Here is a 6,000-nt window from a genome sequence, read left to right on the forward strand (position 1 = left end):
CTCTTCTAAGACCTGTTCAGTCAAGAAATGTGCCTGTTTTCTTAGAAGATGGGCCGCTTGTGAGACGGATGAATGCAGACTTGAGTGAAAGCAGGTGCCTTTCCTAAGCCTGGAATGACACGGTCCTGTACAGAGACGCACAGGTGTCTCATGACGAGTGGGGCATTAATTTAAAAGTGCTTGAGACAATTAGAGCTCATTAGGATAATAACTACCATGGATTGAAACATCAGACACATTTAAGCCCATAGCTACATAATGATTCTTCACAAAATAAAAACTTTGATTTCCTTTGGAGTATCTCAGGGAACCAATGTAGGGCTTTGAAAACTGTAAATAAAGGAAAAGAATCAGGCATTTATCCTCCTATTTCATCTACAGACTATCAGAGCAACCAAATAGCTAACAAAGGGGAGATTGTCTGTGGAGCAGCAGCCCAGCTAATAAATGAAGGAATGGTAGAGTGTCGCCATCTCATAGCCATGATGCATTGAAGGATCATCAAAGGCACAGAACACACAAGCCACTAACTCCTGAGGGACCCGCATCCCAGCTAAGGCCTGCCAAGGTCACACATGAATCTGATCTCCAGGAAACTAAGACAAGTAGAATTTCTTCAATGAAATAGAAACCAGAAAAAGGAGAGATGGAGGGGAATCTATGACTTAAGAGACAATTGCAATGCATCGCCCTCATTTAGAGCTAAATCAAACTTTTTAAATAAGAAAATATCCAGCACTGAGTGTATGTTTAAAGTCAAGCAGTTACTGTTAGATTTTCGTGTTTAACAATAGCACTGTGATCAGAGTCATAGAGGCATTTACTGAAATGTTTATGGGTAAAATTGAATGACAATTGGGATTTTCTTTGAAATTACGAGGCAGGAGAATGGTTGGGACAAAAATGAAACAAGATTGGCCGTAAGTTGGGAATCACTGAAGCTGGATCAGACACACAGGAAATTCATCATACTCTTTACACACATTTGTGTGTATATTGGAGATTCTTTACTAAAAAAGCAGAAGTTAAAAAGAAAGTGTGGTGGCACATGTAGCCCCAGCTACTCGGGAGACTTGAGATGGGAGGATCGCTTGAGCCCAGGAGTTTGAGGCTGCAGTGAGCCATGACCCTGCCTGTGACTAGCACTACACTAAGCCTGGGCGACACGCGAAGAAACCACCGCTTTAAAAAACGAAAAGGAAGAAAAGAACTTGTGGAATTCCAGTTATCTATAATGCTTCCAGCTCCTCAGCCTCTTAACTCCCCCCAAACCCTCAGCCTTTGCTTTTCAAAATACTGCATTTGCTATCTACTGTCTCACAGAAACGCAGACCTTTTGCCTGAATTTCACACTTGCTGTTCTCTCCATTACAACTTGGCAGTCATATTAGGCTAATCTGGATTCTGGCTTCATTAATACAGCCCCTTTCCTCCCTCTCCTCTCCTCTTTGTATCTCTCTACCATGATTTGTTTCCTTTGCCAACACCTTTTTCTCTGCCACACAAACGTGGCTGCCACACTCCGTGTGAGCTGAGGCAATGAGAAGACACTGAGGAAGCTCCTCGGCCCCCCAGGAAGCAATCCACCCAGCCTGGCCCTGAGAATTTCACCAACGACCAGTGCACTAGCTGCATTACTGTCTTCTAAGAAAGGAGATAGCGTTACAATACCTGGAAATGTTTGCTGTTGAGCAGACCGGAAAGTAAGGCAAAATTAGCTAGATTCAGAGGAATCTGATAATCTCCCATAGAATCAAGATTCCTCAACAGCTGCTGCTGGGGGCGGGTGGGATAGCCTTTTGTTTTCCTCTTTCACTGGGCAGGACAAGCAGGGACAGATCTATCAAGTCAGACCTGGAAACCCACATGGATCACTTAGTCTGATCCCCTTTGCCAGCTGAGGAACCTGAAATCTACAAACATCAAGTGAATTGCCCAAGATCAGGCAGTTGGCTTGTGGCAAAGCTGAGATTAAATGCATCTGAGTGCCCCTGTATTTGTTGTTCTTCCTTCCCTCCTTCACCTTGTCCCACCAGGCACCGGCTTTTCCTCTCCCGTCCAGCCTGCCCTCCCTCCAGCCTGAGATGTGGTCCCCCTGCCCCATTCTACCCTACCCCAAACTCCCAGGCCATGCTCTAAATGCTGGGCTCAGTGGTGCCCTCCCAGGGCAAAGCAGCTCTTTACCATGCATGCTCCCCACCTCCGATTCTCCCCCAAGTACCAGTATCCAGGGTCGGCCTCCTAAACCTGCACCCCCTTCCCCCTCCATCATCAGCTCACACAACGGCACTCCTGCCCAGACGTCCCTGCTCCCTTTGCATGCTGACTCCCCAGCTTCCTCTAGGCCACCCCCACCCCCACCTTCCTCTAAGCCACCCTCAACCCCAGCTCCCATCTCCAGCAGCCGGCAGCTTCCAGGAGTAATTCATCAGATTCAACCTCGGCAGCACCTGGAACACCTCCTCCACTCTTGGGTACCAGCACACTCTCCTCATCTCCTACCACCCTCGCCCCTTCTCTCTTTGGACCTCTGTTCTTCCAGACCTCTAAATGTTGGAAAGCCATGGCTTAGTTCCCAGACATCTTGTTTTATCTACTGGGGAGTTTGATCCATCCCATGGCTTTAACCACCAACACCTGACAACTTCCAAATTTACATCTCCAGTTCTGACCACCCCTCTGAGCTCCTGACTTGCTACCCAGATCCTACTTGACATGTCCTCTTCAAGTCTGATGTGCTTCATGCTTAACAGAACCCGAGAGGACTCTAGCTTTTCCATCCTGAATCCTCTGCACCCCCAGTCTTCCACATCTTAGTAAACGGCGCCACTCTCCACCCATTCTTGATTCCTCTACTTTACTCATGCTCCCTGACCACTCCATCCACAGGCTGTGTCAGCTCCGTGATGCATTCAGAATTCTACCACTTCCCACTGCCTTCATTGTTCCAAACACTATTAGCTGCAGAAAGCTCTTGCCTGAAGTACAGCATTAGCCTTTCACGGGTCCCCAAACTCTCACCATTCTTCAATCCATCCTCCATATAGCAGCCAAATGATCTTTCTAAAGCAAAAATTAGATAATGATAAAATATCGATTTAGTAAAATATTAGAGCTTTAAACATATTTCTTCTGATGCTAAAATTATACATTTTTATCATGGAAAATTAGGAAAATTCAGGAAAGTATGAAAAAGAAGTTACTTCAAGAGAATGAGAACACAAGCCATGGATTATAAGAAAATATTTGCAAAAGACACACCAGATGAAGGGCAGTTATCCACAATATGCAAAGAACTCTTAAAACTCAACAATAAGAAAATGACCCAATTAAAAAACGAACAAAAGACCTGAACAGATATCTCACCAAAGAAGATATACAGGCTTGGCGCAGTGGCTCACGCCTGTAATCCCAATACTTTGGGAGGCCAAGGCGGTGGATCACTTGAGGCCAGGAGTTTGAGACCAGCCTGGTCAACATGATGAAACCCCTTCTTTGCTAAAAATACAAAAATTAGCCAGGCATGGTGGCACAGGCCTCTAATCCCAGCTACTTGGAAGGCTGAGGCACGGGTTGCAGTGAGCTGAGATTGCACTACTGCTCTCTAACCTAGGTGACAAAGTGAAACTCTGTCTCAAAACAAACCAAAAAAAAAAAAAAGAAGAAGATATACGGATGGCAAATAGGCAAATGAAAAGATGTTCCACATCATATGTCATTAGGGAATTGCAAATTAAAACGACAATGAGATCGCGCTACACACCAATTAGAATGTCAAGTTCCAGAACACTGACAACATCAGCTGCTGGCAAGGATGTGGAACAACAGGAACGCTCATTCACTGCTGGTAGGAATGCAAAATGGAAGCCAGTTTGGCAGCTTCTTTAAAAAACTAAACATGCTCTTACCCTACAATCCAGCAATCTTGCTCCTTGGTATTTGCCCAATTGAGTTGAAAACTTATATCCACACAGAAACCTGCACACAGATGTTTATAGCAGCTTTATTCATAATTGCCAAAACTTGGAAGGAACCAAGATGTTCTTCAGCAGGTGCTATGTATGGTCTGAATGTGTCCATGAAAATTTATATGTTGAAACTTAATGGTCAATGTGATAGTAATAAGAAGTGGGGCCTTCAGGAGGTCATTAAGTGATGAGGCCAGAGCCCTCACAGGTGGGATTAGAGCCCTTATAAAAAGGCTGGGGAGAGTGAGAAGGTTCTTTCCTTTCCATTTCTTCTGCCATGTGAGGACAAAGTGTCCACCTCCCCCAGAGGACGCAGCAACAAGGCACCATCTTGGAAAACAAGAGAGCAGCCCTCCCCAGACACCAAATCTGCCAACAACTTCATTTTGGACTTTCCTGCCTCCAGAACTATGAGACATGAATTTTTTTCCTTTATAAATTACCCAGTCTCCAATGTTTCATTATAGCAGCACGAACAGACTAAGACAGTAGTGAATGGATGAACGAACTGTGGAACATGCAGACAATGGAATACGATTCAGCACTGAAAAGAAATGGGCTATCAAGCTGTGCGAAGACACAGAACACTGAATGCATATGACTAAGTGAAAGAAGCCCATCTGAAAAGCTTACTTCCTATAAGACTCCAACTACGGGACATTCTGATAAAGGCAAAACTATGGAGACAGTGCAAAGATCAGTGGTCGCCAGGGGTTGGGGGAAGAAAGGGATGAGTAGGCAGAGTGCAGAGGATTTTTAGGGCAGTGAAACAATTCAGTATGATCAGTATGATGCTATCATGGTGGAGCTATGTCATTACACATTTGTCCAAACCCACACAATGTACAACACCAAGAACGAGCCTTCAGGTAAACTGTAGACTCTGGGTGACAATGAAGTGTCCATGTAGCTTCACCGATTGTGACAAACGCACCATCTGGTGGGGATGTTGATGGCGGAGGAGGCTTGAGAACTCTGTACTTAGCACTCAATTTAACTATGAACATAAAACTTCTTTAAAACATAAAGTCGATAAAAAAAATCTAGATCCAGAAAAATAGATGGCATTAGTACACTTCCTTCAAGTCATATCTATGGAGATCAAAACTGGAATGAAACCATGCACATTCTATAAACGCTGAATTTAAATGCTGAGCAAAGCGGCCCAGGCTGTTTTCATCTGGAGGTCTGGGCTGCAACCTCTCACTCTCAGACAATAACTACTTAGGAAAATTCGACATCCAGAGGCCTAGGAGCCTCAGGGCCCAACCCCAGGTCGCCCTAGCCTGTGCGGGTGAACCTTTCACTGGGGTGGGCGGGGAGCGGGGTTGCAAAAGAACCAGGTAAAAGGCAAGGACTGGCGTTTTCCTAAATCACAGCCTTCAGCAGCAGCACCCTGATCTGGGCGATGAGGGAACTTACAGCTTTGCCATCCTCCCCCAGGCAAGTCTGTGGGTGTCCCTGGGCTCTGCTCCAGGTAACCTGGAGTCAACCAACCTGGGGACAGATTCCCCTTGTCTTTGTATCTCCTCTTCCCGGCCTCATGGCAGAGAGGAAGCAGGCCGCCTGCTGCAGTCAGAAACACAGCCCTCTCCTCTCTCAGTCCACTCTGAAGTCGCCCAGAGCTGCAGCCCCAGACTCCTCCCCAGCAGGGCTGAGCGATGAGATCAGGAGGGTCGGGCTGCAGCCTTTGGCTGGTGCATTTCTCTCTCCCCTGCTGGCCCCACTCTCCACAGTTCAAACCACAACTGTTCATTGAAGAACGTGACTTGAGAAGTTGGTGCCAGGCCTCCCTCCACGCCTGGAAACTGCTGCAGGGCTGGAGAAACGTCTGCTGTCTGACATCACTTACCTTTGCCAACTACAATCACAGGCCTTGCTGTCCCCACCCCTTAGGCAGACTCTTAGGCAGGTTCTCTTTGTCTTGGGCGATTTCCAGGTGTGAGCTCAGCCCTCTGCTCCCTACCCAAGGTGGGGGAAGGGAAGGAAAGAAGCCAGGAGGGACTGTCAAGGAGGGGAGGGGGAGGCCGGG

The sequence above is a fragment of the Pan paniscus genome, chromosome 8 (genome assembly GCF_029289425.2).
Source record: "Pan paniscus chromosome 8, NHGRI_mPanPan1-v2.0_pri, whole genome shotgun sequence".
Taxonomy (NCBI): domain Eukaryota; kingdom Metazoa; phylum Chordata; class Mammalia; order Primates; family Hominidae; genus Pan; species Pan paniscus.